The sequence below is a fragment of the Equus caballus genome, chromosome 2 (genome assembly GCF_041296265.1).
Source record: "Equus caballus isolate H_3958 breed thoroughbred chromosome 2, TB-T2T, whole genome shotgun sequence".
Taxonomy (NCBI): domain Eukaryota; kingdom Metazoa; phylum Chordata; class Mammalia; order Perissodactyla; family Equidae; genus Equus; species Equus caballus.
The window spans coordinates 120,213,941-120,236,023 of NC_091685.1; the positions used below are offsets into that span (position 1 = coordinate 120,213,941).

Below are 22,083 nucleotides of genomic sequence, written 5' to 3' on the forward strand. Positions count from 1 at the left end.
AATGTAACAATAATAATACTAAGGAGAAGAATAAACAGTAATAATCACCTCCAAAACCATCTACCCACATACACAGGTTGACACTGAGGACTGCAGCTTCCTACTACCCACTTCTACATCTCCCTCTATCCTTGCCCAAATCCCACAGAAACAACAAAAAAGTTAGTATCTACATTAACATGATCACTATTTCAGGAGACCCTGTCCAGGCAAAAGGTTTGATTATTCATACAAGAACTTCCCTAAAGACCCACCAAATATTCAATGGAAAGTATCAAAACACAGGACTGGACAACTGTGTCCTAATCTTTACCTAATTCTAATCAAACCCCTAACTGAAAGACCCACCATAAATCAAGGTTTCACTTCTCAACAAATTTGTCCTTGCTTCCTTCCCCCTTCAAGACACTGTCAAATCTCTGCCGAGGTGGTCTTCTCTCTTACCGAGGTAAACAATAAACTCAGCTCTGTCTTGATGACAGGTTGTGTTACTAATATTGGGGGAGCCGGCATTTCAGAGTACTAACAACTAATCCACACAGCACTTACTATGTGCCAGGTACTGTGTGTGCATGCACACACAAGCACACACATCATTTAATCCTCATAGCAACTCTATGAAGTAGGCATGAGTATTATCCCCATATTACACATGAGGGAACTGGGGCCCAAGGAGGCGTCAAGCAGCTTGCTCAGATGACACAGCTTCTTAGGTGGCCTTCTAGACTGCCTCTTGTAGTGTACCGCCAGCAAAGAAATGGATCTTCACGAGGCTCTACAGTGATGACTATTAATATGAAGCTTATGGAACTGATAGCAAACTCAGAGATGGTTGTTAGCTGGGCACGTGCTTCAAGTTAGATGAGCTATCATTGACCACAGGTGGTACCAGCCTTGCATGAGTAAGTCAGGTTGAAGGAATTAGTGTGGTGTATGAGTTGAGGCAGGAAAATTGTTCTACGCAGTGGCTGAGTGAGGTATGATTAGCATAGGTAACAGTCCTCAATAGTTGGTTTCCCACACCAATTCTATCCACAACTACAGAAGATTCCGGTATGGTCGCCTCTAACTAAGAGAGGACTTATTCATGTGAAAAGGACTAAAGGCACAGAGGAAAAGAAGCTACAGATAAAAAGCTCACAACTTCATACTCGAGTTCTGGATCATACTGCTGTAACAATAAATCATTATCATGATCCATAAATAGGAAGGATGGCTGGGGTAAATCTTATCTTGACATTCTATCTATTCTCTGTCAGTGAACTTCTAGGTAAACGGCACTGGTTACGTTCCCTCCACCATTGCCTCTCTCTTACCCAGAGTTCTGTGACAGTGCAAGCATCCCCTGCTATCAGAATTCATCAAGTTCCTGAATTTGGATAGCAGGGGACACATGTACGATTTCTGGTCTTCTCTTTCTCACACCCAAATTTCCCTCCAACCTTTCTGTGGTGCTTCTTGCTTTTCATGATGTTATCACAGTTTTGCGATAGGTTCTTTTAGGGGCTGACTAGGTTGACGTGTATTTTGTGTCCTCATCTAGGGAGTGAGGCTCTGTCGAATTGCTGTTTGATAAAACGGTGCCTGAGAATGACATTCCGGGGACTATTTAGCTTCCTGGAAACTAGGGGCAAGGATTCCTGTTACTCTTTAGGAATTAGTATAAAAGAAAATATAGGATAAAGCATGATACATTTAAATACTTCTTAAATTATTTATCCTACGTGGCTGTCAAATGAATGAGCTCGATAGGATTCTAATTCTTTTTATGTTATCTAATATGCATATAACATATATTTCTAAATACTAAGATGCAATAGCATATTACTCTTTCTAAAATAACTCCCCTACTCAAACTCTTCCTTTACCTTCCTTCCTCTAGAAATGTAATCTGAAATATTTTCAGGAGCTCGAGGCCCATATCCCTACTTGTCCTGCTCTCTGCTGTCATTTCTAGAGCAGAGCACCTCAAAGTTTAACATGCACGTGATCCACCTGGGCATCTAGTTACAATACACGGTCTGCTTCAGTAGGTCTAGGGCGAGGCCCACGATGCTGCAGCTCTCACAAGGCGACGGGTGATGCTGATGATGCTGACCCTCGCACCACACTGTGAGCAGAGACTCTCCATTCTAGAGCCTATTACATTAGCAATCAGCCATTTGTTCTACTCATTACCCCACTGAACAATCTTTGCCTGCCCTGCCCCCTTGTCTTTTTCCATGCCCTGTCACGTATACCTCTTTTCTCAGATTTATCTACAGAAATGTAAGTGAACGTGATAATTTTTTTTACAGGCACGGTATACCTCCGCATCCTTGAAGGAAAATCCCTTGCTCTCTTATTTCTCTGAACCACGCCCTCGTACTGTCAAGAATCCAGGGGTCACGGAAAGACTCCAGGCCTCGCTGAGTGTGGTCACGTGACATAGTAACACTGTAAGTCACCGAAGGGGCGGGCACAGATTGAGAATACAGTTTTTGGCTGAAATAAGACTTTCTATAAAAATATTGAGAAATGCATCGTAAGTGCCCCTTCTCTTTTTCTACTAAGGAAAACACTCAGTCTCAGGCTGGACAAATCAAGTAATTCTGGCATTTAAGAAACAAGGCCCAAGAGGGAGCCTCCTGGCTGGTTCTGTAGGTTACAAACCAGCCTGATTTCTGCCATGACTCTTCTCAACGCGTACACGTCCTCAACGTGATTTTGGAGTGATTGTTTTTATATTCAAAGACAAGCTCCCCCAGAAAGCGCGAATTAATACACAGGAGGGTCGTGCAATATTGCGTTTCAGGTGTCGTCTTTGCTTCTTGGCGGCTCCCAGCGCGGGGCAGCGTGGACGTGTTAATCCCCGCATCCTCCCAAACGCGCCCCTCTGGGGCCAGTAAAGCCCTTCGGCCTCCTAGTACGGACTTCCTGGCAGAGCAGCGGCTTTCCTTCCAAGTGAAACCGTAGGATCGCCTGGTTAAACGCGCTAAACCTAAATTGGCTTTTAGGTTGTCATTTAACAGCCCTGAGGCCCTCCAGAAGGATCCTGTGCAAATCCCGAGGTAAATGAGGCCTAAGCTAAGTGAAAATGACCCAAGAAAAGATTTCAAAATGGACAGCAAATTCTTTACCCAAGTTGTATTTTTATTTCTTTTATCTGAGAATTAAGGTCATATGTCATCTTCAAACAATGATGTCTGGCCCTCAGACTTTGCACAAAGCTACATGGCTGTATTTAAAAATCAGGCAATGAATCCAAAGCTGCGTTTTCTATTGTTCTTTCTTTTTTAAATTTACTGAGGACACGTTGCATATAGCGCTTAAAATTTTGACTTTGGCTTGAGGCTGGGTATTCTTGCTTCTCATTTATCCATTCAGCAATACAAACTTCTGAAATAGTTGGGTTTTGTTATGAAAAGAACTGTATCTTTTTGATCGTATTTTCCTAACTCTCCTAATGACATAATAACATCAGTGCCCCTATAAGAAGTTCTCAAATTTAAACTGCAAATCCCTACATACCCATCGATAGTCTGATTCCAAAGTTCTAGAATGAAGCCAGAAATCTGTATTTTTATCGAGCCCTCCAGGTGATTTGGATGCACGCTTAAAACACTCTCTGTATTTCTTATTGAAGAAAGTTTCCTTTTTAATTAAAAAATTTCTTATCTGAAATAAAAAGAGTAAAAGACAGATAGGTAAAGCTCAGTGTTTGGGAGGGCGTTGTAGTGTGATGAGAGGAGTCCCCCAGATGGCTGGTGGACCGCCACCCCCAGTGGCTTCACCGGCACAGAGCTGGGGCTTGGCGGGAGCAGATCAGCGCAGACAGATGCAAGGGAGCAGGGCAATTGGGAGTTCTGACGAGTGATTTTGAAGGGAAGGAATGATTTGAGTGGAGGCCACATGGTTTAACTTACAATGAACCTGCAGGTTTTGAAAATTGCATGCTGGATTTCCTCATAAACCTACATCAATCTCAGGGAACAAGAGGCGATGCTGTTTGGTATGCAATCTTTGGGGAGTTTTTTCTCATTCGATGCAAATACATGGAAAATATACATTGGAGTTGAGAATTAAAAAATGCAGAGAAAAAAAAAGGCTTTCAATAATTTAATAAAAAGCATGTGGGCAAATGTGAGCTACAGTCACTTTCTATTTAAATTATGATACCTTTGAATTTGCTTTTAGGAGGATAAGCGCAGTGTCCCTTGGCATTCTCTCTCTCTCTCTTTTTATTCTACTTTTTCAAACAACCTGCATGTCATTTCAGAAAGAAGGGGTAGCAATTGTTCTCAGGGACCTCAATAAGCAGTAGCAGTTAATAGGAAGAATCGTGCAGGGTAGCGAGTAAAATTGGAGTTGCCGCCTGAAGCTGAGTCTTAAACACTTGTCTTCTCCTCTACACAATGACACAGGGGAAAAAAAGAAATACGAACACACAGAGATGTAAAAGTATTATTTTGCTGGTTTTTTGGAATTAATAAAAAACACAAAATCTCTGGTTGTCTTGTAGGAAGTTTAGCAAGTTTCTGGGATTAAATGGCTTTCCTCTTCTGTGAACGGTCTGATGTAAACCCTTGTACCAAGGCTTAAAGTCTTAAGGCTGTTAGAAGTTTCCATCAGTCAGTCTGTATGTCAGTGGATAAAGTCAGTGGCTGATCTCGCCTATTCATTGCTCTCTGGAAAAATGCATCAAACTACAGAAGTATTTTTTAGTGATGAATGAGAGCTGGGGAAATGAGGACCCATCCGATGATAAAATGTGTTTCTAACTGGCAACATTTTGGAGCAACAAACTACCACAGTGCTTTTCTAAGTAATTTTAAGTGCTATATTTGATGAATGGTGAAAAAAAGAGATCAGTTGTCCTTGGTAATCTGTCTTTAGTTACTTCTATAAACTGAAAGTCTCTCATTTCCATGGTTAGAAAAGTTTGTGTTCTATGTATATTTTTCCTGAAAAAGTTGATTTTGCACATTCAAGACCAGAAAAGTTAAGTGAAAGGACATAAAATTCATTTCACTCTTTCTCACTTGTTCTCTTTTATCTTAAGTTGATGTACATTTTTATACTTGGAATATCTGCAGTTCATGCTATTATGTATAGAGGGATGTGTGCACTCTGTGAGTCAACAATTATTTGACCCTGCGTGCTGAACTGTGTACTGCGTTCAGTGAGATGTTAGCAAAGGGCCAGACAAAAGTAGAGTACAGATAAAATACCACATCTGGCCTTGGCCTTGGCCCTCCAGGGGTTTGTGTAGTGTATTTGAAAACATATGATGGTAGATCTTAATAAGCTTGGTTAAAGGCATTCAATTATGCATATGCTTTACATGCCAGTGAATCTTAATAGGCTGCTCTATGGTTCATGTCAGCAGTTCACCAAAGGAATTTGCTAATGATTTAACAATGTTGTGGAAATTACTGGGTTGCTTTTCAGTCTAGTTAGGCTGGCAAACTTCCTATGAAGCGTTTTAATCAACATTATCACATTCTGTTCCAATAATGGGGTTCTCAAAAGACTCGTCAGCTTCTCTTTTGTTATTCTGTTTTTACCATTGTTTCCAAAGTTATGGTGCATTTATCAGATATTCTCAGGAGCCAGTTATGACCATAGGATATTAGTTGATTGGTAGGTATCCAAGGTGAATTTTGACATTTTCCTTCAGTTTGAATGACTATATCCCAGAACTGATTTAGGCTGAGTTTGCATGGCCAGGCAGATAAATGCTAATATTATTCACATTTCTGACTGTTATAACTAAGTTTGTGACTTGAAAGCATATTGAAGTAAAGTCTTGTTGTGAGCTTTAGAAGATTACAAGTTTTCCTATATGAGCAAAAGGGAGCAATAGAAAAATGACAAACTTGGCTTTTCAAATGGAATGTATTGATTAGAAGAAATTCCGTCACTTTTGACAAATACAAAGCAGAACGATGGTGGTTTTTGCAAGTCTAGAATTTTCTTGAGCCAAATCCTGAGAATAAGTCAGTGACCGTGAATTTCAGTCAGGAACTTTAGGAAGGGCGTCAACCCTGATGGGACCACTTGGCTATTGGAAAAGTAGCCAGCACTTAGGAGAGAGGCTCATTCATATGTAGCATCTGGCTGAACATTTGCTTCAGTACATTAGCATTTTTTTCTTTCAAAACCTGCTATTAATTTCCTGCTGCTACTTTCTATCGCAGTTTAGATGATTTTTAGAGTTGGCATATTGTCTCTACTTTCTTCCCTCTCTCCTCTCAAACCCATAACCCAGATGTTGAAAAAAAATTTTATTTAAATATAGAAAAGCTCATTTACTTTTTCTTTAAAAGGAGCATTGGTCATGATGAAAGTACTGTGGAAAAAATAAGACCTTTTTCACACTTACAAAAACGTTTTAAGTTTTAGATGACTCTAAAAATTGCCTTAACAAAGCTTTCAAAAAACCTAAGCACTAAATGTTAGCCCAGATTTTAAGCAGTAGGAAAACTCACTATCCTATCATAGTAGGTGAGAGACATTTCCTCATTTAGTTTTTAAACAATTCTTTGACAACAGATCTTTCCAAAGATGCCAATCATTCCGGTCATATGACTTGACTTGATAGTCCAGGGGGTCAGGGGTGCATCTCATCTCATCATGTTTGTAGTCCAAGAAAACAAGCCAATAAAAGTTAGCTTGGTTAATTTTTTGTAGCTGATACTATTAGTAGAATGCAGAGTCTGTCGTTCGGGAGGAGCGCAAAATCATGATAGGTAGAAAACAAACAGGAGACTCATGGAGCACACAAACAAGCAAAACAAAACGTTGGTTAATCCCGTAAGAAAATAACTTGCATGAAAAAGCCCTGGGCAAGGACGACTTTGGTTTGGAAAAGGCTGGACCACCTTGTTTATGGTGGTATGTCGTTGTTAACTTAACTTTCGCCCTAACATTTTCCTAATACTTTTTATTTTAATCAGCAATATTTAAGTGAAAGATATTTTTGGGGTAGAATAACTACTGAAGGTTTAAAATGTATTTGGTTTATGCTAAACTCCATAAATATGTGGGAAGGCATCAGATCTCTACTAACAGCAAAACCTGAGTGCCTTATCACTGAGAAGGTTGGTCCGAAGATTTTATTCTAACACTAACCCAACAAATATTTTACAGACCAAACTAGAACTTCATCTGTTTATTGTTATTTACCATAAAATTGGCTTTTGGTCAAAGCGTCTGAGTTATAACAAAGAATATTACAAAAGGAAAACTTTAAAATGTATGAACTGTTGCCAAAATATGTTCTTGTGCACTTTGGCTGTCTGCATGAGGAAAGATGCCTCGATTTGAAATTTCGTTAATCTTTGTCCCCAATAAAATTTTGTTATTGTAATGCTAAGTAGAAGCAACAAGTGTTATAATTTTCCTACCTAAATGCCATTGATATAATTTTAATGATCATAACCTGCCAATGATGAAATGTTCTGTAGATGGTTTCCTTTTTCTACTTCCAACATATCAAGATTTTGTAGAGAAGTAGGATCTGGTCTCACTTCTTACCATATGTATAACTTGGCTGAGCAAAGTATCAAGTTTTTAGCCTCAGTTTCCTTAATTTTAAACAGGAGACTAATAATAATACATAGTATTTATTATCTGTTTATTCTTTGCCCAATACTATTTTAAGTCTTTTATTACTTTTCACAACAATACATTGAAGTCACTGTATTATTATTCCCATTTTCCAGATGAGGTAACTGAGGCAAGAAAAGGCGTGTAGCTTATCCAAGGTCACACAACTAAGAAATGGCAGAGCCAGGATTTGAACCCAGGAAATGCTACTTGAGTACATGTACTCTTAATCATTTAACCCTCTGCATTAGAGTTATTCTAAGCATTAGGATTAGGATAAATGCTCCCATAGGTAGTAGATGCTTCATATTTGTATGTAAGTTCAGAAAAATCTATCCTCTTCCACAACTTTCTTTAGCTCTTTAGACTTAGATTAAAAAATAATGAATATGATGTTAATTCTGGTGAATTTTAAAGATGTATAACAATTGAGATTCTTCCCAATTAAACTGAAATGCAAGTTTATTTTCATTTGGCATAATTTATTGTAGGCTTTCAGATTCTGGATTGACATTAATATGTGTAGAAATAGTCAAAGGAAAAAATGGATGTTGAAAAAGAAAATATGAATTTAGTTGTGAATTGTATATAAGTATATTAACATTTAATTGATGTCACTCTTCCTTGGTTTGTATAAAACCAGGCATATGTTATTAGTGGGCACGCATGATGGCCAATTAAGTGCCAGATATTAAGATGTTGATTTAATAGCTTTTTATTGAGCACCACATGGACATATAATTTTTGAATTCTTTGACATGAGTACTTCATAATATTTTGCATTTTTGTAGTTACTTTTATAGGGAATACCAATACACATCACCTCAAATTATTAAACTTCTTCTAGTACAAAATCATTTTTGGAGGAAATTGCTTGGTACACATTGATCTCTGTGTTAAATTCCTAAGATGAGATGGAAAATACAAAAATTCTTATTGGTTCTGTCAGTTTTAGAATACACACACACACACACGAGTGAGAGAGAATCTGTATCTCAATGTGAGATGGAGAAAATAAGAAAGCAAGAAAATGAACAAGATAAAAAAGCCCTTAATACTTCCTTTTTAGGGGAGGTAATACACCATTTAATACACCATTTTTCCACATGATAATCTTTTTTGAGGAAGATTAGCCCTGAGCTAATGTCTGCTGCCAATTCTCTTTTTGCTGAGGAAGACTGGCCCTGAGCCAACATCTGTGCCCATCTTCCTCTATTTTATATGTGGGACACCTGCCACAGCGTGGCTTGATAAGCAGTGCGTAACGTAAGGTCCTCACCCAGGATCCGAACCAGTGAACCCTGGGGCACCGAAGGGGAACATGCGAACTTAGCTGCTGTGCCACCGGGCCGGCCCCTCACAGGATGATCTTTCAAGAAAGTTAACCAGTGTTGCAGTCTTCAAATAAATACTCAGAGAATAGTATCCTAATATAAACCTTCACCCCAAATGCATTCTGGTTGACCTTGTCTGACTTTTGCTGCCAAAAGTGGATATATTTTTTCTGAATCTATGGATGATAAATTATAGTAGGGATAAGAGATTTATTCTAAACCATGTATTAAGGGAAACACCTTATTAAATTTTGAAATAGGCAAACACTTATTTGCTTCTTTATTCAAAAACAGTGTTAAGAGAGACACCGTATTATATTTTCATCCTCCTTTTCTTATTGCTTGCTTGCCCTTTCTGGTCCCCAGTGATTTGGGGATGTATAGAACTCTGTTACTGCCTTCGAAGGGTTTAAAAAAAAATTTTTGATAAAATATGCATAGCATAAAATTGACCATTTTAAGCATACACGTTGGTGGCGTTAGGACTTTTACATTGTTGTGTAACCATCACCACTATTTCCAGAACTTTTTCATCATCCCAAACAGAAACTCTATGTGAGCAATAAACACCCCTACTCCTTTCTTCGCTGAGATCCCAGTAACGTCTATTCTATTTTCTGTCTCTATGAAGTTGCCTATTTGTAGTATCTCATGTAAGTGGAATCATACAATATTTTCCCTTTTATATCTGGCTTGTTTCACTTAACATAATGTTTTCAAGGTTCATCCGTGTTGTGGCATGTATTGGAATTTCATTCCTTTTTAAGGGTGAATAATATTCCATGGTATATCTATAGCACATTTTTGTTTATCCATTGATCTGTTGATGGACACTTGGGTTGTTTCCATCTTTGGAAATCATGAATGATGCTGCTATGAACATTGGTGTAAAAGTATCTATTTGAGTCCCTGCTTTCATTTCTTTTGGGTATATACCTAGGAGTTGAATTGCTGGATCTTGTGATAATTCTAAATAACTTTTTGAGAAATCATCAAACTGTTTTCCACAGAAGCTGCACCATTTTGCGTTCCCACCAGCAATTCACAAGTCTTCCCTTTTCTCCACTTCCTCATCAACACTTATTTATTTTTTTAATACTAGCCGTTCTAATGGGTGTGAGTTGGTGGCTCATTGTGTTTCTGTATTTCTCTGATGACTAGAGATGTTGCTGGTGAAGGATTTGAGTGTTTTGACCAAACTATAAGAAAGTTTCCAGGAGCCACACTGATATTCATCTGTCACAGCTTCTCAAATTATTGAAAATCAAAACATTTTTCTTAAAGCTTCCATCAGAGCAGGGAGGGGTAACTATGTGGGAGGCAACATAACGTGACATAAAAAATATGATTCGTAAGTAAGCAGAGGTTGAATTCAAATCTAACCCGTCACTTGCAGGTGGTAAGATCTTGGTGCAAGTTTCTGTAAAATGGGGAACAACTACTGCTTATGGCCTATTAGGAGGCTTCCACGGCGCTGTGCACCAATATTCGTTCTCCATGGCATCCCCAGCACTTATAACAGTGCCCGGCATATTGTAGGTCCTTAATGTGTATTTGCTGAATGAATGAATAATGCTGATAACATTGCTCAACTAATTATGACTCTTCTTATTGTTAGATAAGCAGAAGCATGAGCTTTTCTAGGTAAGCAAATTTAAGTGGCAGATCTCAATTTGTTCATTTTTAGAATCTTAAATATATCAAGTGTATGTATAATATACTTATATATGTGTATATATCAATTTATTATCAAAATATACCTCAGGTAAATATATAGCTCAGAAAAATTAGAAATTTACAATGTAATGTTAAATTTCAAAACTTCTCACAGAGTCAAATACTGAGCAGCTGAAAAAGAGAACTGTAGAACCTCCTTCAGTTCACACTGCTTAGATTTTAAAATGACTTGGGATATTTCTTAAAGAAGAATTTGATTGTTTTCTAGGAATCTAGACAATGTGTACTCAAATAAGAGTTACTAGATGTGTTTGGGGCGTATCTAAGTGAACTGATTTTGGTGTTGCCATCTCAGCATGCACCATTCTTTCTTAGAAGGTGAATTGTTTAAATGTCTGCACAGGTAATATATAGAGACGAGCTAGATCCCTGCCTTTTCCCTTGGTTTTTCAGGCATTTCTAGCGATTCCTTTGTGTTTGTCTGTTTGAATTTTACAATTCACGTTCTTCTAAAGCCACTCACAGAGTAAGCAGAGTGTGTTTGTACGGTGTCATGGAAACGACGTAAGCTGACCAATATACTACAGAGAATCCGGCCTTCTTCTGACTTTTTTCATTTGTTTAAACAAGATAAATTAGAAACAAAGCTATATGCTCATTTACTTTTTAGACAGTAAAACAATGAGCTCTCATGCAGTTATTTTGTACAGCTGTAGGAAAATCATCTTTAAAGCTTCCTGCTTATAACAATAATAACAAAATCTCTCGATAGGTTCCTTGTTATACAAAATCATTAACAGAATAACCTTTCATCTCAAGTTAAGTGAATTCTTAATGGCTCCTTTTTATGAAATGCTGATTTCTTCTAAGGGATGATCTCTTTTTTCTAAAGGCATTAAAATTTATTGCTTAATAGCAAGGGAGCCTTGAAAAAATTGCGTAATAAGAGCACAAATGGTATACAGTATTAAATTTTGAAATTCTATAATTGAGTTTTAGAATGGTGCTTTCCAAACTATCTGTGACAAAGAACCAATTTTTAAAAAATTTCCAGTCCTTCACAAAACACTTTCGTGAAGTACAGTGAAAGTAAGTTAAAAGAAAAATGAAACAGACAAAAAAGATATACAAAATTCAAGCCTGCATTCTTTCTCACTAGCTTTCATGGACACAAAATTACATTTTAATAAATATAATTAGAGAAATCATAACAGAGGAAAAATAAAAGAATTGCAATAATTGTACAAGTTGCTCTTTGAAACTGTGCATATAAGAGACCAATACACAGAAATGCTATTAGACACCTAACTTTTTGTCATTCTGCAATTACAACTCAAGAAGAAATTATGATTGAAATGTCTCCTTATATTAAACACCTATATGCATACTTTCAATGAGCAGCATGTAGATCAAGATTTAAAGTTTTTAACGTGACAGTTGATACTGCATCTTGATTGTTAATTCATCTAATCTACATTGGACTGACAGCAATGCTACTTGCAGGAGATAATACGTCTAAACTGTTTCTTTTTTTATTAGTATAAAAACACAGTAGAGAAACCAGAGTACAAATGTGTCGATGGGAATGGAAGAAGAGATTTTTTAAAAATTTCAACAAGCTCAAGTTATTATTTTTTAACTTTTATCTAAAATCAAGCAAGCGATCCTGTATTTTCAAATTTCATACTTAATCCTTCATGGGTAACCAGTTCTGACAATTTGTCTTATAAAGTTATAGTTAAATTTGTTATATAATTTTATGAAAGAAGTGAATTTCCTAAGCAAGATCTTCTTGTGATGGAAAATAAAATTCAAAGCATTCCGTCAAATTCATGAAGTATTTGGTGATAAACTTTTGTGGATGTACAGTACAAGATTGTCACCTGCTTCCTGGATAATTATTGCTTAAATCGTGGAACATGTTATAGAATCTACCGAAACTCTCTCTTCTAAACATCTAACTTTAAATTTTGTCCTTCAGTCTTTTCTGCCACTAACAATGTGTTGCATCCCTTCATTGTGTGGTTGCAATAAGATCATTAAAAATTCCAAAAATATCAGATAAATAAGCAAGTCTAGTGCCCAGTTTTAAAACCTGAGACCAAACTGTTTCTTGCAGAAACACATTCTCGACAGAATTTTACCCTCAGTTGCAATCATACCTCCACATGCAATAGAAGTTCTATATAATCAGTTTCTCTATTATCATACAATAGGGAATATTCTCGAATTTAACATCTGTATAAAACTGGTATGAAATCTATTAGTCATCTTTTCTCCGAAATCACTTCCAACACCATCATCACCACTTTGTTTATACTACTATCCCATTCCAAGAAGGCGTGTCTTTTCAAGTATAAGCATAAGGCTTATTTTGCCATTGGTAAATTAGGATCAAAAATAAATAATACACTCTAAGAACCCAAACAACCCAGATAAGATATAGAAGTATAGCTGTTTTTGAAATCCATTAAAGAACTGAGTACAAAAAGAAACCTAAATGAACCAAATTCCAGAAAATGACAAGTCCTCAAAAGACAAAAACAGTCCACAGCAGCTGTCCTCTCTGAACCACAGAGCGGGAGCAGTCCGCCGTGACACAGGCAATGAGTACCCAGCCCAACTGTTCACAAACATTTTAGGGCTGCGTGTGAGCTGGCCTGATGGGTTAGTGTCCCGAGGAGCCCGAGACACAAAGGAAGGCTGCACCGCCCCTCCAACTCTTTACCCCACATCTTTACTGGGGGTGGTACCCTAACATTGGGGTAGGAAAGAGGAGTGGAGAGAAATTACCGTTGGCCCTTCAGGTTTTCTGTTTAAGGAAGACTGGGGGAGGGGCAGGACAGCTGAAAGAACACTCCCCGGGGGAAATCTCTGTTGGCACAGAGTGTGGGCTAGCCACAGCCACCCTCCAAAGGCAAGAGGGGTGCCCCAGGGCCGAAAAAGACCGCTCAGGACCCGGAAAGCAGGGGACAGGCCTAGAGAGCAAAGAGAACTCCCCAAACCAGCCAGCATGCTGCCATCCAGAACGCAAAGCTGGCGGAGAGCTCCTCTTGCAGTTCAGAGGCTGTGCTGTGAATGCTGGCATCTCAGGCCCTGCTGGAGGGAAAGGCTTGATCTGTTTTAGATCCCATGATCCATTGCTATCCTTGTTTATCCACCCAGTAATCATTTAGATTTACCCATGTTTACTCTTTCCATGGCCATACATTTCTTCCCAAATCTCTGAATTTCCTTTTGGAATCATTTTCCTCTTTTTAAAGGACACCCTTTAATACTTCCTTTCAAATAAGTAGACTGTTAGCAAAATGTCTTTATTGTCTCTGTTTTTGGAGAATATTTTTGCTGGGTAAAGAGATTTTTCATGTAATCAGTACTACCAGTTTAAATGCTCCTTGTGAGGCCTATTCCTTGAAATTCCACAGGATTTCCATCTTCATAATGAGGTCATAGCTGATTCGGACACTGTCTTTTGGGGAAGCATATGTTTAAAGCAGACATAACTGGCAGATCTTGGCAAAGTTCCAGACTCCTCATGGTCCAAAAATTTTACCAAAATTGGCAGGATTTTTGTAACTGAACCCATGAAAATTCAGACTTACCTAACCAACCCTTTTACCTAAGCTTGTACAATACCATTTTTTTTAACTCAAAGTATAGTTGACATTCAATATTATGCTATATTATGCTAGTTTCAAGTGTACAACATAGTGATCTGATATTTATATATATTATGAAATAATTACCATGATAAGTCTCGTAACAATCTGTCACCATACAAAGTTATTACAATATTATTGACTATATTCCCTAAGTTGTATATTATATCCCCATGACTTATTTATTTCAAAAGTGGAATTTTGTACCTCTTAATCCCTTTCAGCTATTTTGCCAACCCCCCACCCTCCTCCCTTCTGGCAACCACTAGTTTGTTCTCTGTATCTATAAGTCTGTTTCTGTTTTGTTTTGTTTTTTAGATTCTGCATGTGAGTGAGATCATATGGCATTTGTCTTTCTATGTCTGACATTTCACTTAGCATAATACCCTTAAGGTCCATCCATGTTGTTGCAAATGGCAAGCCTTCGTTATTTTTTATGGCTGAGTAATATTCCGTTGTATATACCATATCTTCTTTATCCATTCATCTATCGATGGACACTTAGGTTGCTTCTGTATCTTGGCTACTGTAAATGCAATGCTGCAGTGAACATAGGCGTGCATATATCTTTTTGAATTGGTGTTTTTGTTTTCCTTGGGTAAATACCCAGAAGTGAGCCTCCATCCTGTTTTCCATGGTGGCTGCACCAATTTACATTCTCACCAGTAGTGCAAAAGGGTTTCCTTTTCTCCACATCCTCACCAACACTTGTCATTTGTTGTCTTTTTGATGACAGTCATTCTGAGAGGTAAGAGATGACATTGCATCATAGTTTTGATTTGCATTTCCCTGATGATTAATAATGTCAAGCATCTTTTCGTGTGCCTGTTGGCCACCTTTATGTCTTCTTTGGAAAAATGTTTATGCAGATCCTCTGCCTATTTTTTAAATGGATTTTTTTTGATAGTGAGTTATATGAGTTCTTTATATATTTTGGACATTAAATCCTTATCAGATATATCCTTGGAAATATCTTCTCCCATTCACTAGGTCGCCTTTTCATTATGTTGATGGTTTCCTTCACCATGCAAAAGCTTTTAGTTTGATGTAGTTCCATTTCTTTATTCTTGCTTTTGTTGCCCTTGCCGGAGGACACAGACCCAAAAATATATCTCTAAGACTAATGTCAAAGAGTTTACTGCCTCTGTGTTTTTCCAGGGGATGATCTCTTCTTGGAAAATTTTCACATTCACTGTCTGAGGCTTTTCATTTTTGTTTGAATTATATTTGGAAAATTATCACTGTCACTGTGTTCTTTTCTCTCTCTCTCTGGAGGGCAGCATTTGCCTTACAGACTCTCTCCCCTTTTCCTTTCCTGTGGAATAAAAATGCTGACTCATGACTACCGGACTGAGTGACTAAGTAAATGACTGCGTGGCATGGGTGAAAGTTGAGGTGATTATTCTGCAAATCCTAATTGTGTCTTCTCAACAAAGAACTTGTATTTTTCCTAAATAAACTCGTGTAAACTTAGGGGAAGCATTCCAAATGAAGTGAGTAAATTCCAGATCTGAAGGCTTTACCTTTCCCCACCCCCAGTATGTTCACATGAGATACTGGAACTCTTCCACCTTAGAGTAAGATTACTGAGATTTTTACCAAACTGGATGAAACCCAACAGCTCATGAAATGTAATACAATCTTAGTTTCTTAACCAAAGTAATCTGTGGAAACATATAGCTACTTGATGTGTGGAAATAGAAATAAAAGCTCCAAACTTTTTGAGGTTTGCACATCACTAGTGCAGATTGGTGGTAGGAAATGTGATTATAGAGCAAAGGATTTAGAAGTAACTAAAATATGCCACGGTTACGGCTGCCTCCATAGGCTTTTGAACTGTGCAGCTGCATAGGGTCCCAAACTTAGAAGGGCCCTGAACTTGGTTTAATGTTCTACTATAACCATCTAGAAATTCTTAATACTTTTTGTACAAGAGGCCTTGCATTTTTATTTTGCACTGGGCCTTACAAATGTTGTAGCCATTCCTGCTGCATTTTTACTAAGAACAAGTATCTCAAATTGACAATACCTGCATAATGGATGATAAGAGATAATTCCTATTTGGTCAATGAAGTGTGAAGTGGACCAAATGTTATATGATAACTAAGACCTCTAGGTATAATTGATAGCACTCACTTAGGTTTTTTGAATATTTACAATCACAATTTTGCAAAATTATTAGCAAGATTTTCTAAATTCATGTTAATAGAAGAAAAATAATGATTTGATGGAAATAGTGTTTTTTCCTTTTAAAAAACTAAATATATTTCAACACCTCTGTTTCTGTGGTTTCAATTGGAATCCACTAGCACAAATGAAAGAAGGAAGACAGAAAGAACCAAACGTACTTCATGTATGTTCTTTTGGATAATGCATCTCATAAACTGTTAATATGGCTGGAGAAATGCACTGAGGATATGGTGCTTCTATGGAAATAAAGACAATAGGCAGTCAGTTTTCAACTGTAAGAAAGTGAACAAGGAAAAGAAATCAGGAGGCTGAGATCATTTTTTTCCCCGTAAACTTCTTGAAAAAAAAAAAGCATTAATTTATGGCTACTCTGGAAAAAAGTCCCATACTCATTTTCATCTTGAAGTAGTAATGTCACACTACAGAACATGCACCGATATATTACTGCTTGAACAAAATCATGTCTAAACCATTGAAAAAATCTAAGGCAGAAGGGACCACTGTTAGAATTGCTAATTTAAATTTATGGCTGTGTGAATTCAGCTTACTTCGTTGACATCTAATTAAATATGTCTTTTAATAGTAGTTGACTTTTTGGATGTTGCATAAGTAAAGAGCATGTAAGCAGCCCAATCACCCCCCCCAATGGAGGAAGAATGCAAATAATGTCCAGCCTCCTGTTTATCCCGTCACTATGTTCCTAGACCACGGCATAAGCCAGCGTGGCCCTAGAAAGTCACATGATCTCTACAGAAGTTTGTGTGCACAAGAACTTGATAAAAATGAGAAGAAAAGAGGGAAGGAAGGGAGGGAAGAACAGAAAGGAGGGAAGGAAAGGGGGGTAAAAAGAAATTTTCTGTCTATACATAGACCATGGAATTAATAGGGGTAAGAAGATTAGATTTACAGCATTATAGAAAGGGATTTTTAAATTGTACTCTTAATTCCTAGAGCTGCATATGGTCTGCTCCAAACTCGTAGATTGCGTGGTTAAAAAAGAATATAGAGGAAAGTTCCATACAAATGTTGAGCAGGGGGAATTAAGATTTGTGCAGTCTTCCTCTGGTCTTAAACCTAAAGACAGACACAGTCCTCTGTGTCAGGGACTGGAGTACAATATTCCCATTTTATGTTGTTGAGTGTCTTCGGCTTGGTTTTGAAAGGTAAAAATTTTCATTCAGCAAATCAGTGGCAAACTCTGAACTTAAAACTAAAAATAAGGAGCAATACAGTGCTTCTCACATCAGTAGGATATGCATACATGATTTATCCAGTGAAAAAATATTGTGTCCTAAGGTTTTTAAAGACTCTCAAAATATGAAGTGACTACGAAATTAGGAGATTGTAAAGAAGATGTAAAAGGGAGAAAATAGTATTTTGTGCTAAATAAACAAGAAAAAGCTACTTTCCTAAGAGTCTTTCCTGACTCCTTGTTTGGAGAGAGAGTGGATGAGTCTCTGTCAGCATTGGAATAACTCAAGGAGATAAACAAAAGTTATCTAAACAAACAAGTTATAATTCTATTCCATGATGACATTTATAGGAACAGTCATTTTTTTCCCCAAGCTGATAGAATATCAAGCAATACATAAACATTGAAATAAATTGCATATTCTAGATATAAGTGAAAAGGAAGGGGCTCGTAGTGTAATCAGGCACATATGCACCACACATAGTTTCTTTCTGAGGCATAACCCTGTCTTTTTTTCCTCATTTGGGAAGATACATCTGTTTCTTCTCCCTCGTTTATGATCCAGTAAAATCCAAGCTTTGGAGACGCTTACCTAGAACATCAATGATAACTTGATTTCTCAGCACGTAAATCTAACTGCGATCCTTGTTGGGCAGATATTAGTAATGAGATTCCTCAGCCTCTGGCATCATCCGCTCTTTGCTTCTCTCCATCAGGAGACTGTTTGTAACCTGCGCCTCCAACACTGTTGAGACTGATGCCACGTGTTTTCCCAGATCGGCTTAGTGGAGAAATATACACTGTCCAAAGGAAAACAGAAATGGCTGTGGAGGCTCGTAGTATTTTCGAATATGAGCAACATCAACACTGAATTCAAAACTTGAAGTGAAATTCCAAAATGTGAGGCCATGAAAGACACATCTGGAACCAGGAAGCCAGGCCTCTGTCAGAGTTCCTCCACTGATACCTAAGTGGACCCCTTCCACGCACACACCGCTTTTTTTTACTTACCATGTCTTCCTTTTTAAAAAAGTTTTATTCGCTAATGACTTTTTCTCTTTAACAGACTAAAATACATGCATAGTTATATTTTACAAACTTTATTTTAGTTTTAGACCATTCGCTGGCCTTGCCAGCAGGGCATGAGCACCAGTTATCTGAGGATGAGTTCTCTTGTTTTAAGATACTGTTTTTTTGGCTGATTTGGTGGAAGTGAAGATGTTTTTGTTTGTTTTGCTGAACTGACTAGGCAGGAGTGGATTAACAGGCTATCTGGATATGGGAAAAACTACCTATGTAACAGTGCTATTGAGCGTATATATAGAATATGTATATATATATATATGTAATTGCATTTCCCATATTGTGTTTTAGACTTCCAGAGGGGCCAGCTTCAAGGGCAGGATATGTATGCGGTTCCACAGGACTCTGCATGCAGTGGGGCCTTCCATTTGGTTTATGCATTGCTGTTGTTGCCTTAAAATCCTTAATACTTTTTGAAGAAGGCCCTAGGAATTTCATGTCACCCTGGGTCCCCCAAATTATATAGCTGGCCTTGACTTCCACTGATAATTTCCTTCAGATTCTAGGCCTCCAGGTACATTGCTACCGGAAGGGAGGGCTGGTTTGTTGTCCATGAGAACATACTGGGGACTCAATAAATTCTTGGTTTAGGTAGAGCCCTGATCTTGAAAGAGGAACACAGGTGCCTGATGATTGTGAGAGATTGTCTATAAAGAATAACCATATAGATTTTTCCATTGACTTTCATTGTGAAAACAAGGATTTGTACTTATGGACCCTTCTCTCAGTAGACAAATTGAAATCCTTTGGTGAGGAGGAGTTTAAATTAAGGAGCTTGCCTTGTTCTGCATCGATGCTCGAGGATCTGCCTGTAGTTTTCCTCACTTACTTCCCTTTGAGAACTTTAAATAAAGCAATTTATTCTGTCTTCATAAAAAATCAAAATTTAACATAGATTTGAAGCTCCAGCTGCCTTGCCTTCTGGCAATTTAAAATTGAGTTAATATTTTTTTTAAGCATGAGCACTGAAGGTTTGTTTAACCTCACCTCATAGCTTTCTATAAAACACAGTTTCCAGTTGAGGTCTTCTCTCACCTGTGTTTCTACAGTGGATTTTTATGTAATGTTTGTGAACTCTATAACTTTCTTTCTGGACTTTCTACCTGAAACCATCACCTCTTCTGATGGTTGCCTATCCATTTGTCATGACTTTGCCTGGGATGGTGGTAGTGAGGGCCAGCCAGTTGAAGGCCAGGGCAAGACCCCACCACACCTGGTGACACTGCAGGAATCTGAATGTGGGGCTGGAAAAATGTCAGTTGTTTTCAGGCCGACACTGTTGGTCTAGCAATCTGTAACTAGTCATCTAAAAATTAGAGATGGTCAACACGAGGAAGGAAGAGGTGAGAGGCAAAAATACCACTGGCAAAATAATCAAGTTTAGTCTGAGACTCAGATTGTCTATTCAAGAAAGTTCAAGATAGGTAATTGATGGAGTTTTGAGTAGATAGGCAGAAAGTATGAGTGAGGACCACCAGTCCTAAGCCAATGAGTTGGTTTAGGACCAACTCATGGAAACGCAGGATTAGGGGCAAGAAATTCTGTTCTGGAAGGGGTTGAGATAATCAGGAGAAAATTCCACTACTACAAGAGATGGAGAAAGCAGAGTGGGAACCAATTATTGAGGAATGAACAAAGGATCTAGTTAATAGGGTGCTGTAGCGCCCACCTAGGCTGTGGGCCCACCTAGGCCTATTTCACTACTGAAATAGGAAGTTACTAATGTAGGAATCATGAAAAAGTAAAACTTCCTGTGCCTTTTAAAGTGTTGCTGATGTTTGTAAAACCTCTCTGGAGCCTCTTGAGCAGGTGTGGATGCTGGGGCGGCATCATCTGGAGGCACAGAAGTTTATCATCCAGTTGGTATGGACTAGCCATTTGTTCTTTGATAAAATGTAGTACTATTTTAAAAAAAACAAGATGATAGGCTATTCAAGAAAGTAAGAGAATGTGTTTACGTCATTATGACGATGGCTTCCTCCTCTGTTCAGTGAATACTTTTTGGGGAAGTTATGTTTATTGTTATAATGGTCCTTTGGGCAAGGATTGTAAAGTCTTTTAGAACAACAGAGATCATCTTTAAACCCTGACTGTGGGCACAGGGATGGATTTAATCGCTGACTACAACAAAGCTGGGCATTTTATCGTGGTAGTGGGAGAATTTGGCTTGGTTTGCTGCAGGTTGGCACCGTGCCATTCCTTTATATCCCCCGAAATAGCACTTCTAATAGCCGTGCCTCCTTCCAGTGCTCTTGCACTGGTTCAAGGCTGAGAAACAGTGGCCCAGTGCCAGCTCTAATTAAGCAATAAGACACTCCAGGCAGCACATTTCTGGGGATTACTGAATGCCTGCCTTAAGTGCGTCACTACTCAAAAGGGGCAATCATCCTTTAGAAAACGTGTTTTCTGAAGTGACTTATTGCCTTTTAGAAGGTGAACTTTTATAAGCTAGGAAGAAGAAAGAGAGGAGGAGAGGTATTTCCCATGCACTGGATGGCATTCTCTGTGTGTGGCTTTCTTACTCCTTTGAAAGGGAGAAGCAATATTCACCAGAGAACATCACAGTCAGAGATGAGACGTTCTGTCTAGAGTTGATCCGACCGCGGACATGTGCTGGTCCAATTGACTTCTCCCTACAGCTCAGCACACACAGTGGATATTTTTAATCTCAGGTGCTTTTGCCTGTTGTATGAAAGTTTCCTCACCAGAGAATTTTAAAGTAACACCAAGCCTCCCTTTTTTAATTTTAGAAGATAAGAGTTACAAAATGGATTTTGATAAATTGAAGACAGTCAAATGCTTTAGTTTTTGTGTCTGAGAGGCATGTGGTGTAGAGTACTGGTTGTGAAGCCAACCTCTCAAGCCAGAATGCCAATCTTGACACTTTTCAGCTGTATGACCTTGAGAAAGTTACTTTAATTCTCTATTCCTCATTTTTCTCATCTATAAAATGTGTGCGATAAGCCTACCTACCTTATAGTGTTGTTTTCTGGATTAAATGTGATGACATATGTAAAGCAAAAAAGCATCTGGCATATAGCAAGGCAAAATCTATTTCTTGACTTCTTGAAAATAATTATTATATTTAAATTTGTCTGTGATTGTCAAAGGATGCTAAGCAAGGAATCAGAGTTTTTCTTCGTTTTAACCGTGCAAATTGGGAAGAGTTGTTATCTCTACGTTTCCACTTCCATCTGTAAAATGGCCAAACACTTCGGCAGCCTATAAAATGGTCCAAGGACCACTGTCTCTGGTGTTCACACCCGTGTAATCCCTGCCCCATGACTATGGGCTGGACTGAGACGTTACTTCTAAGATTAGGTCATAAGAGATGGCTTCTGTCTTGGAGGTCCTTGCT

The 22,083-nt window shown here is 38.1% G+C and overlaps 1 long non-coding RNA gene across 1 annotated transcript in view; it reads left to right on the forward strand.

Moving 5' to 3' along the window:
• LOC106782866 (uncharacterized) overlaps positions 1–22,083 on the forward strand; it is a 123,945-nt gene that overhangs the window by 56,598 nt on the left and 45,264 nt on the right. Inside the window, exon 5 of the long non-coding RNA XR_001380219.3 lies at positions 2,298–2,438. This is a non-coding gene — a long non-coding RNA (uncharacterized lncRNA). The remainder of the gene's footprint in view (positions 1–2,297; positions 2,439–22,083) is intronic.